The 12,856-nt window shown below is 41.3% G+C and overlaps 1 pseudogene; it reads right to left on the bottom strand.

The window, feature by feature from the left end:
• Positions 1-2,004: 2,004 nt before the first annotated feature.
• On the bottom strand, positions 2,005-2,371 carry LOC121020514 (acyl-CoA-binding protein-like; annotated as a pseudogene).
• Between the last annotated feature and the right edge of the window lie 10,485 nt (positions 2,372-12,856).

Here is a 12,856-nt window from a genome sequence, read left to right as displayed (position 1 = left end):
TTGAAAGGATAGAAGCTCTATAACTCTGAAAGATGAATTGGGATTGTGGCATTCCAAAAATGTATAATTGAACTGAATCAGCTCAGTGCTCCTCAGCTCTTGGGCAGACAAATCATGCAGCCAGTGGATGCCACCAATTACAATTTAAAAAGTAAAGTTATAATGATTTTTCATTTCCAGAATTGTTCTTGCTCTTTTTTTTTTTTTTTTTTTTTTTTGGTCGTAATAGCATTCCATTTTCCTGTTCTATTACAATGATATCAACACTAAAATCTAATCTTTATCAGGCATTAGATTTCTTTTTTTTTTTAATTTTTTAATGTTTATTTTAGAGAGAGAGAGAGAGAGAGAGAGAGAGAGACAGAGCATGAGTGGGGGAGGGGCAGAGAGAGAGGGAGACACAATCCAAAGCAGGCTCCAGGCTCTGAGCTGTCAGCACAGAGTCTGACATGGGGCTCCAACCCACGAACTGTGAGATCATGACCTCAGCTGAAGCTAGACGCTCAACCGACTGAGCCACCCAGGTGCCCCTGTGGGCATTTCTTATGCATAAGGCTTGTTACAGACACTACATATTTCTGCGATTTTTGCTTCTATGTGATAGCCAGGGTGTAGCAGCTAACATTCCCTTGACATTATTAATTTTTGCCAAATCTTTGAATAAGTTACTTTTTAAAATCTCTTATAGAATAAAGTAGGAGTAACTAAAATGGTGGGAACTGGTTTCTTAAAATGAAACTTGTCACTGTTTTACAGACCAGTTGTCTTTCTTTTAATTATTCCAAAGAATAATTCTTTGCAGTGGCACTCGTGACATTTTAATCATCTTCATGATTTCATTTATGTCAAGTTAGATATATCTAGGACGTGTTTATAGATTTTTTTCAGACACAGAGGAGATACCCGTTAATCCGGACTCGAATCCAAGCATAAAACAACGTACAAACATGCAAATGCTGAGAAGAATGAGACCAAGTATTCTCTAAGGGTGGTAGAATAAACATAGTGCGCACCAAGGTGTGAAGAATTATAAATATGAACGAAGAGAAGAAGCATTGAACTCTGTGAATGCTGCAGGATCCATGGCACTATAATAGGACCAGCCCAGAACTTAGCAGTATACAACAAAAAACAGCAACTTGCTTATGCACGCTGTCTGTGGGTCAGAAATTCAAAAAGGGCACAGTGGTAAAAGCCCTTGTCGCTCTACAAGGAGCAGCCATGAGTAGAATGGCCAAGCCAACTGGAAGGCCTGGTGGCGGGAACAGCTGGAGCCTGGGGCAAGGTGGTGCCTCCAGAGGGACGGCCTTGGAGTTGTCCACCCTTACACAATGGCCCAGGACTGCAGGGAGCAAGGTGCAAGCTGCCCGGCTTCTCCTGGCCTAGCCAGGTTCCGTGGAGTCCAAGTGAGTCAGGAAGGCCCATCCAGACTCAGTGCCAGGGGACCGAGACCCCACCCCTTGCAGAAATAAAAAGCATTTGGTACCATCTTTAAAGCAGCCACATTAACAGAATTTTTATTTTCACTATGAATTCATTTATCTGTATTTAATGCCTTTTTCATCCTGGTATCTAGTAACAATAATAATAGTAAGTTCTCTTCTTTTTCTGTGGCTATATTTGCTCATTTTTTTTTTCTTTTTTTGAAATGTAGGAATTGGTGTGTTATAAGTGGCAGGACCCTAGGGATATAGCTGTGTTAAGAGGTGACTTCTGATATATTACTGATTAGTTTTGAAATAAAGTAAAAATACATTTGTTTATTTTTTTATTTAGACAGCAGGGGAGAGGGAGAAAGAATCTTTAAAAAAAAATTTTTTTAAAGTAACAAATGTACTTTTACCTGATCTACAGATAAAAGCTACTCAGAGCACGTCAGTAACCATTTCAGCCCTTACTCTGTCAGGGCCGTGTCCCGTTAGAGTCTTCAGGATCTAGGTTCATGGGCTAATTTCATCATTTCACGTCATCCACAGTATTAGAAAAACAAGGCATTGTTAATCGGTTTATATGAAATGCATTGCCGGCAGCCAAATCCAGTTCCTTATATTCCATATTTTTTCTTTAGCTCTTCTACTTTGTTGATGGAAGCTTTCATGGCATCTTCCTTGGAAGTCCCTTTCAGCTGATTCCAGACATCCCACTTGGCCTTGCCTTTGAGATCCAGCAGTCGGGCCGTTCTGTGTTTATGTCCCCCACAGTTGCTTGTTTGTAGTGGCCGTAGATGAACAACATCTCTTCATCTGCTGGCTTGGTCTTGAGATGCTTAAACATCCTCAGCAGCTTTGTCAAACTCAGCCTAAGACGTGCTGGCAGGGTTGTGAGGATTCCAGAGAGTGCGCGGAGGTGGCCAAGAACAGGAAGCGGTAGTCAAAAATTTTTTCTTTAAGTGGGGCACCTGGGTGGCTCAGTCAGTTGAGCATCCCCCTCTTGGTTTCTGCTCAGGTCATGAACTCGTGGTTCATGGGTTTGAGCCATGTGTCAGGCTCCTTGCTGACAGTGTGGAGCTTGTTTACGATTCTCTCTCTCCCTCTCTCTTTGCTTCTCCTCTGCTCACTCTCTCTGTGTCTCTCTCAAAATAAATAAATCAACTTAAAAAATTTTTTAATGTTTTTTAAGTTTATTGTGAGAGAGAGAGAGCAAGTGTGCATGGGCAGGGGAGAGGCAGAGAGGGAGAGAGAGAATCCCAAGCAGGCTCCATGCTGTCAGCACAGAGCCCAATGTGGGGCTTGATCCAGTGACCCTGGGATCATGACCTGAGCTGAGATCAAGAGTCAGATGCTCAACCAACTGAGCCACCAAGGCACCCCTAAAATAAAAATTTAAATGTCAATTGGACATATTAAATTGTTATCACATGTAATTTATAACCCAACTTTTTAGGAGACTGACACTTTTCCTAAACTTGATAACCAACTTGCCAGGTGTTAGGATGCACATCCAAATTCCTAGAGTTGAAATAGAAGCCAGAGGGAAAAAAAGCTAGATCTACAGACAAAGTGAATCTTGACAATAGCAGGCAGGAACCCACATCCAGAGGAAGCCAGCAGACTATCGAGTTAGAAGGACACTAGACTAAGAAGTGAAAGGCTTCAAGTTCAATCCATGCCTTCCAAGTCACTATGATGTACTTGAGCAAGCCACTTGACTTGGTCATTTTGTTTCTTCATCCATAAAGAGTTTGGCTAGGTAACCTCAGGATGGCTTCCTTCCAGTTTTAGTAACGCTCTGACTTTATTTCAAGTCCCTCCTACTGTGCTCTTAACAGAGCAGCTCTTAAAATATGTATGAAAAGAAGTTAGGAAAAATAATTGAATGAGCATTCCTTTGGTAATCAACTTTCTTTTACAGGCACTTTCCATGCATTTTTCCATGCACGTTTCAGTGCATTTTTACACATAATAAAATGCCTAAACTAAGAGAAGAAAGATAAAGAGCTTGAAGAGAAGGTGTAAATAGGTTACAATTACAATTTGGGGTCCAGAGAGAGCTTCCTGGTCAACTTGAGACATGTTCAGTAACGATGTCTGTCTAGGGCAATGAGGATTGCCAGTGTCCCTCCCCTCTTCCTTCTCTATTCATTTAGCCAGAGAAAAGGTGTTTTCCCTTTGATAGGTAGGTTGAACAACAGCCAACCTCTCAGTGCCTGGGGCAAGCATGCACATGGGCCACTGGGAGGGGACATCTGTGCCTGTTGAACTGAGGGTTAAGGAGCTATGTCGTGTTTGTCTAGGGTGGCAGGGGCCTTGCCTAACCATGAGCCCTATCAATAATCCATGGCCCTGTGGAGAAAGAACCCTATTAATAAGAAATGCTGGCTGTTCGTAGAAGACAGAGCCAACGATGCCCTTGTTCCAGGGAAACAGAATATGCTCAGACTGACGCAGCACTCTCTGAACTTTCCAGTTACGTCACCAGATAGCTTAGATCAGAGGCAATTTTAGAAGATGCATTCAACATACGACTCTCCTTTTGGCCATCCTAATTTGTTGGGGTCAACGTCTGGTCAGAAGCACACTATCAGTTTGTCAATTACACCTCCTTAAAGAAAATGAAGGGAGGGAGGAAGATATTTGACCAGGGATTCTCTTGTTTGACTTTAAGATTGGTCAAGGGCACCGAGTTATTTTGGAGAGTTGGGCTTTATATCAGGTCACTAAGTATGAAAATGTGATCTGGGTTTTACATCCAATATGGAGGACTAAAAAACAACAGAATTCCCAAATCTGTTTTTTGATTCCATTTAAAGCCCATAATCTTCTAGGTCTGTCTAGTTCTTCTTTATGGTGACGTTTAAATATTAATCCTGCCTTACTTTGAGGTTCTAATTTAAGAGTCCATTAATAGATTGTTCACTAGGGAGTTTGCCAGAATCACAGCAGGACAAGGTCATTAGCGTTTGATGGCTAGGAGCATGGACTTGGAAGCAGACGGACCTGGGGCTAAAACCAGCCTCCACCACCACTTGCCGGCCGAGTGACCTTAAGAAGTTAAAACCCTGTCTAAGTCTCTATTTCCTCCTCTATAAGTATCATACTCATAAAGTACAATAATGCAAAGCATGAAGTAAGACAAGAAGTAAACATTCAATAAAGGCTAGATACGTTAGTTGTTGTTTTTCTTAATTATTCATTTGACAAATAGTTATTGAGTGTTTAATATGTGCTAGGCATTGCTTTTGGCACTAGGGATGTAGGAATACTCAGCTTTGATAACTCATGAAACTTGCATTGTGGAAGCAAAGGAGACCAAAAATAAAGAATCAAGTGAATATACTTTTGCAGGAAGTAAAAAAAAAAACAAACAAAAAAAAAAAAAACATAAAGAAAAAAAGAGAAGAGTGATGGAGATGGGAAGGGGGGTAGTAGCACATTACCAGTTTCTCTAATCAGATGACATTTAAACAGGGAACAAGAGGATGTGAGGGTGGAAGCCATATGGACATTTAAGGGAAGATCATTATGGGAACAAGAAAGTGCATATGCAAAGGCCCTGAGGCAAGCATGTGCTTGGTGTGTTCAAAAAAGAGTAAGGAAGAAACTTCAGCCTTCTATAGCAGTAGGAGGTGAGGTCAGGGAAGTGACAGGAAGCAGTCAGAACATTATAGACCTTCCTCCCTTCCTTCCTCTCTTATTTTCTTCTTCCCTTCCTTTTTTTAAAATCCAGGTATCACTGACACATTGGTCAAGTGTACTTCTGAGCAGACTTTGACCCTGACAAAGTAGGCTGGCTGGAGGGAGAGTCAGATGTTGATTGTGTCTTCTATAAAACAGCTGTAGGACTTTATAGACCATGATGACTTTGGATTTTACTGTGATGAGATAGGGAGCCACTGACAGGTTCTGAGCCAGGAGAGTCAAGAAAAGACAAAGTTTAAGGAAGATTACTTCATCTTCTGCATGAAGAATATAGGATATATGTAGTGAGGCAACCAGGGAAATACGGAAAACAGTGAATACAATCCTCCTCACAAGACATGATGGGAGTCCGCACTAGAATGGCCATAATAAATGGGTGAGAAGAAATTCTAATCTGTATATATTTTAATTAAAGAGCCAACAAAACTTGCAGATGGATAAAATGTGGGTCTGGGAACAGACAGTAGTTAGAGGACTTTAAGGTTTGGGCCTGAGTAGCAGGTAGAATGAGGTTGCTACTTCCCAAGAAGTCAGCCAAAGGCAGTGACAAATCTGGCAACATGAGGTGAGGGTGAGAGAGAAACCAAGAATTTTGATCTGGATAAAACAAAGTCTGAATTGTCTCTTGCGTATCCAAGAGAAAATGTCAAGTAGGCACTTTGATCCACCAGTCAAGAGTTTAGCAGAGAAATCAGAGTGTAAGAGAAAAGCATGAGGATTGTTGTAACCATTAGAGCTGTTCACCAATATTTCTAGGCCCGTCACAGGACTGTACTTTCTACCCCCTTAAAGTTTAGCATAGCCGTGTGGCCTGATACGGCCAATGAGTTGAGGGCAGAAATGATTGCATCACGTCGGGCGGAAGCTTTAAGCTGTATGCGTGTGATTCACCATGGTTCCTTCTCCCGCCCAGGGGATTGTGGACACATTTGTTGCCCTGGCTCCCTGGGTGACTGATGCCTCTACTGACTCAGGATGGAAATTGACAGTGAACAAAAAATCTTTACTGTTCTGAAGCCTTGAGACTTGAGGGTAGTTTGTAGAAAATTCTTCCTTACTCTGAGAACCGTGTACGAAACTAAAAGTGTTATTAAACCAAGGAGCTGGGTAAGACCATGTAGGCATGAGTGTTAACGGTAATGAGAAGAGGACCGAGGGGCTGAGCCCTGCAGCATCCCGACACTTAGAGGTGGGGAAGGAAAGGAAGTTCCAGGGAAGGAGACTGAGAAGGAGCAGCTGCCAAGGGGAATTAAGAGATCCCAGGAAGAAAATGCCTCAAGAGGGAGGAAGTGATGAACTGCGTCAAGTAAAACCAACCAGCTTCTAAGGCGAGAATTAGGAAATAAGCAACGGGTTTGGCAACGTGGCAGCTACCGGTGACCTGACACAGATTTTGTGAAGGGGGTGGGAGCAAGCGTCTGCCTGTCCTGGGTTCAGGAATGGGTGGGATAGAAGGAATGAAGACAGATAGACAAGACAGACAAAGGAAATGTTTCTGTTAGGAGAAGCAAAGAATGGAGGAGTCAAAAGAGGATGTTTTAAGTTAGAAGATTATAGCAAGAAAGAATTGCCTGGTAGAGAGGAAAATATTAACAACACAGGACACTGGACAATGTCAGGAGCGATGTCATCCACAGGCAGAGATGGAGATCAGGTGGTCAAATAGGCTGGAATGTGGTCGGTCTTCCAAGGTAGGAGGAGAGAAGCCAAACTATAAAGGTACAGATAGGCCAGTAGGTGTGGTGGTGACGTAAAAGTTCTCTTTTGATTTGGTTCCATTTTTCAGTGAAATACGAAGTAAAATCATTAGTTAAGAGTGGGGGTGATGAAAGTGAGCATGGTCTACAAAGTTCTATGTGTTCTGGCTGCTCCCTGCCACCTCTGACCTCATCTCCTTCCACTCTCTCCTTACTTTCTCCACTTCTTTTAGCTGCACTTTCTTCCTTGCACTTCCTCGAACGCAGCAAGCACGCTCCTGCCTCAGGACCTTTGCACATGCAGTTCCCTGTGCCTGGAATGCTCTTCCCTTGCATGTCCACAAGGCCAACTCCCTTATATCCTCTTGTTCTTTGTTTAAATGTCATCTTATCAGAGAAACGTCCCAAACTAGCCAGTCAAAAACACCACCTCCTCCTGCCCACCTCTATCATTCTCTGTCCCTTTTCCTACTTTATTCTTTGTCATTACCTCTATCACCTATCTGAAAAATATATTTGCTTGTTTATTCATTTCTGGCTCTCTGTGTCCCCAGAATTTAAGCTCCGTGAGTGCCAGGACTTTCTGTTTTGAGGAGGGGGGAGAAGGTCTACAATAAAAGGCTAGGAGAGTGGGATTGTTGACAGGAACAGATTAGGACTACCAGGTGGCTCTCAAGGAATGCAAAGGTTAGTGGTCATGAATTTAAAACGCTGTGTCTTTTCTTCAATATGCCCATATTTAACAGCTGTCTTGTTTTCTACCTAGAAAAATATTCAGCTTCATGGGCAAAGAGAAAGAGGTAAGAATACAAAAAGTCACGAGAGCCCAAATGAAATGCTTTGGGTTGCCATCTGGGAGTTGCAGAAGGCGCTCCAAGAACCCCAGAGCCTGATATCTTGGTTAAGTTCTTTGCTTCCAGACACGTTTCCACTTCTCCGCCATCCACCTCCTGTTAGACAGTAGTGTTTTCTTTTTAGGAAATTCAACAGAGCAGTCTGGACCAAGGAACAGACTTTTTCCTGCTCTCCTTTCAAAAGGCTGAACAGTAAGATGCTGCCTTTACCTGCAGCTTTTTGGTCTCTCTATATGAAGTTGAGTGTCTGACGTGTCCCTTTAAGGATGGAGCCACCTTGAAGAGAGGAACAAGTCTTGCTTACAGTATGGCTAATTTATGTATACGTTTATGTGGCAACTGACTAAAAAAGGGGAATATGACAGAAATTGTGTTCTCATCACTTGCTGAAGGAGACATGCGCCATCCTCTGGAACAAAAGTGAACTATCAGGGTGATGTGCTCTCCTTCCTGGGATTATCTTGAGACTCCCTGCCCACAAAGGATATGGTTTTGGTGCTCCTGGGTCCTAACGTTTTACTAAGTTATTGCCTTACATTTGTTTGGAAGACCCAGCCCAATAGCATCGGTCAGCCCTCACAGACGTGCAGTGCGAATGGACCCTCAAATCTCAGTGGCTGAGAATGACCAAGTTTGAATCCCACTCAAGCTACAAGGCCATCGTGGTTGGCTAACTCCAGGATGACATGGCGGAAGCCATCTGGAATGTCGCTGGTCAGTGACAGAAGACAAATGTGGCAAAGCACAAAGTGCTCTCAAACTTTCGCTCATAAACTTTTGCACTTCTCGCACTCCAGTGGCAAAAGCAAGTCTCACAGCCACCCATGCCTTCAATGAGTTGGGAAAGTAGAATTTTCTCTCAGGAAGGACGAGCAGATATTATCGGTAAACTGCGATGGAGTCTGGTCTCCCCGGAAAAGGCTCATCACTCCTTCCTTTGTTTCACCTCTAGAACTTCTGCATTTTTTAAAAAAAAAAATTTAATGTTTATTTATTTTTGAGAGAGAGAGGGATGGAGAGGCAATGAGACAGAGAGGGAGACACAGATCCAAAGCAGGATCCAGGCTCTGAGCTGTCAGCACAGAGCCTGATGCAGGGCTCGAACCCACGACCTGTGAGATCATGACCTGAGCCAAAGTTGGACACTTAAGCGACTGAGTCACTCGGGTGCCCCTAGAACTTCTGTACTATTACACAGGGTATTATAACTGTTTGCATGACTACCTCCCCAACTACAAGGACACTTTGTGAGGATAGCCTTTTATTGTCTTGTCACCTACACAGTGTCTGGGACGTAGGAGATGCCCTGCTGATTGAATGATATAGGGTGAATTGAATGGAATTGGATGGATTGGACCAGAATGATGTAAAACAGAGTAGAGTAAAACCTTGATGTGTAAGCCTAATTCATTCCAGAAATATGTTTGTAATCCAAAGCACTTGTGTATCAAAGCGAATTTCCCCATAAGAAATAATAGAAACTCAGATGATTCATTCCACAACCCAAAAATATTCATATAAAAATGATTACAATACTGTAATATAATACAAAATAATAAGTAAAATGCAAAATATAAAGAAAAATAAATTAACCTGCATTTACCCTTGAAAACCTTCATGGCTGGTGTGAGGGAGACAAGAAAGAGGAGGGTTATTGTGAGGGACAACTTTCAGTATCACTAACGGATGTTGACTATAGTACAGTATTAGTAAACTCTTGTCATACACTGGATTTAATGTAACTGGCAATAAGGCAGCAGAGGAAAGGGTCTCTATCGGCAGGCAGCCTGACCTAGAATGAAGCAAAGCATTCCTAAGCTTCCTCTTGTCGGGAAAAGCAAAGGACTGTCCATAGGTGCTTTGAACTGACAAAAAATACGCTAGTCCCAGCTGTGGGCACCCTCCAACTTTCTGGAAAATCATTGATTTCTGCCAAACACTGCAGCCTGAGACCAAACATCTGAGCATGGGAAATGATCACCCACAATCCCACAGAGAAAGAAAGAGAGAGAGAAGAACAAATAGAGAGAAGAACCATTGGCTCAGTTTTGATCATGTGACATTCAGCATCATAAAGTACTCGTATGGCAAGACATCACACGTTGATCAAGTTAAAATTGATTAGAAATGTTTGCTCACCTTGCGGAACCCTCGCAGAACAAGTTACTCACAATTGAAGATTTTACTATATTTGAATCCACGTGTTGATTTGTGTATAAACAAATAAGCCTGAATAGAGTATAGCATAAGGTAAAATTAACCTCGGTGCAAATTTGAATACAGCGATCTGTTTGCTCAATGATGCTTTACTGATGAGAAAATTAAAGCTGAAGTGGAAGAGAGGACTGTGGTCCCAGGTCACACACAGAGCCAGTGAGGAAACCAGGACTCCATGGCCCTAGTTTGGTTCTGTTCCCCTCTTACCCTGAACTACCTTTTGAAAAAACACAACCACCACCATAAATCACCAAGGTATTTACTTGGTATTTATTTATAAATTACATATTCAAAGTTAAATTTAAAATAATAAAGAAGGATAAGCAAAATCCATTCTCCCCATATCCTGCCTCTACCCCACTTCTGGACAAGTAACCACTGTTGACGCCTAGTTATGTATCTTCCGGAAATTTTCCACCCACACACAAGCATATAATGTCATTACTTTTTACACAAATCATACAATACACACGCCAAGTGCTTTTTATTTTTTTTTTAATTTTTTTTAACATTTATTTATTTTTGAGACAGAGAGAGACAGAGCATGAATGGGGGAGGGGCAGAGAGAGAGGGAGACACAGAATTGGAAGCAGGCTCCAGGCTCTGAGCTGTCAGCACAGAGCCCGACGCGGGGCTCGAACTCACGGACCACGAGATCGTGACCTGAGCGGAAGTCGGACGCTCAACCGACTGAGCCACCCAGGCGCCCTGCCAAGTGCTTTATAAATTTAACAATATATTCTGAACACCTTTAGTGTCAGTCTATGTGAATCTACGCCCTTGCTTAATGGCTATGTGATATTCCATTATGAATATCATAATTTATGTATCTAGCTAGCTATTACATACATTTAAACATTTCATATCCTTTAATACTACAAATGATGAAATATCACTATAGGCCCAGGACTCTCTAATTTACATCTCAAGCCCTGACCTCTCCCCCAAACTGTTAATGCTGTCTACTTGGTATCTTCACTTTTAATATCTAGTAGGTATCCAAACCTTAGTAGGCAGAAAGAGAATTCTTGCCTGCAGTCATCAAACTTTTCCTTTCCTAATCCTGTTCTCAATTAATGATATCTCCATCCACCTGGTAATACAGGCTGAAATATTAGCAGTTCTTATTTCCTGTCTTTCCCTGCACTTTCAAATCCAATTTTTCATTTGTCTCCATCTCCAAAATGTGTCATGAACTCACCCACTTTCTCTGATCTCCATTACCATTGCTCCGGGCTAAGCTCTTCTCATGCTTCATTTGGTGTATTGCAACAGCCTTCTCACTACTTTCCCCAGTTCCACCCTGCAAAGTAGCCAGAGTGATCTGACGTTGGTTTTTATTATCAATCAACCACATAAATAAATGAATACACACACAAATACCTGTATATGTATATACACACACTAACAATTGGACTATATTTATTTTTTTTAATGTATATTTATTTTTGAGAGAGAGAGAGCACGAGCAGGGGAGGGGCAGAGAGCGGGGGGGACAGAGGATCCAAAGCGGGCTCCGTGCTGACAGAAGAGAGTCCAACGTGAGGTTCAAACTTACAAACTGTGAGATCACAACCTGAGCTAAATTCGGATGCTTAACTGACTGAGCCACCAGGTGCCCCTATATTTGTTTTTATATATTATATAGTCATACATTTTAAAATTTGTATTATTTCAATATATATTTTAGTCATATAGTTATATATTTACTATGTCTAGTTAAATATCTGTCATTCTTAACATAGCATTTATACATCGTATATGTAATAAAACAAATACCAAATGCACCCATCACATGGCTTAGGAAAGAGAATATTACAAATAAATAAATTTGAAGCTCCATGTATGCCCTTCCTCAGTCATGTTCCCTTCTCTCCTCCAAAGGTAGCTACTCTCTTGAATTTTGTGTTTCTAATTTGCCCTGCTTTTTACTGTTCTTGCTACCTATGTAATTTGCCCTATATGCTATAGTAACTAATGCTCATCAAGGTCTCTGGTTTTCTTCTCCTTCTGCACACCCAATACCTTGATATTAGACATAATCATCCAAACTGATTTGGTTGGTGAAATGTAAGCAGAAGAGACACGGCTGGAAATGTCTTTATTTTACACTCATCCTGAAATATAGTGTCACAATATGTATTAATCTGGGTTTACAATTGTATCCTAAAAACCTTCAGTATATGTTTCCATTGTCTTCTGGCTTCTAATCTTGCTGTGGAGAAGTCACCTGTAAATCTAACCACCATATCTTTGTGGTAATCTACCTTTTCTCTTTGGCTGCTTTAAAAATATTCTTTTCTTTTTGCCTTTTGAAATTTTACTTTGATATAGTGGAGCTATGCATTTCTTTTTATTTATCGTACTGCTAATACTTTGGGTAGCCTGAGTCTAAGGATTGATATATTTTAATAATTCTGTTCTCAGTTCTCAGCATTTATCTCAAACAACTTCCTCCTCTCCTCTCTCTGCCTTTTTACAAAGCTCCAATTTCATATATGTTGGACCTTCCCTCTCTATCTGCCTTGGTGCTTAACATCTTTATATATTATCTGCCTCTCATTCTTTCTGAGCTGTGGTGTAGGTGTCTTCTGGTTAACTCACACTCTCTTCAGTTGTGCCTAGTCTGTGTGTCTTTCACTCCATCCACTGAGTCTTAACCTTATGTTATTTTTCCTTTTATTTCTAGATATCCTTTTATGTAACCTACTTGATAAAATCTTATAATTTCTTGTTCTTTGCTCATAAGTATAAGCCTCTCATACTTCTTTAAACATATTAAACATAGTCTATGTGATCATTCACATGCTCTGTTTTGGCAATCTGTTGTGGGCATTTTGTTTTTGTTTTTGTTTTGTTTTTGTTTTTGTTTTTTTGGGGGGGGGTTCCTGGTTCTCACAGCCTCCTGTTTCCTTGCATTCTGTGAGATTTTTGTTTATGAGCTCATTAT

This window comes from Herpailurus yagouaroundi, unplaced genomic scaffold (genome assembly GCF_014898765.1).
Source record: "Herpailurus yagouaroundi ecotype Mexico unplaced genomic scaffold, PumYag 250, whole genome shotgun sequence".
Classification (NCBI taxonomy): Eukaryota; Metazoa; Chordata; class Mammalia; order Carnivora; family Felidae; genus Herpailurus; species Herpailurus yagouaroundi.
Note: the sequence above shows the minus strand (reverse complement) of the source record. Positions and strands in the feature narration are given on the sequence as shown.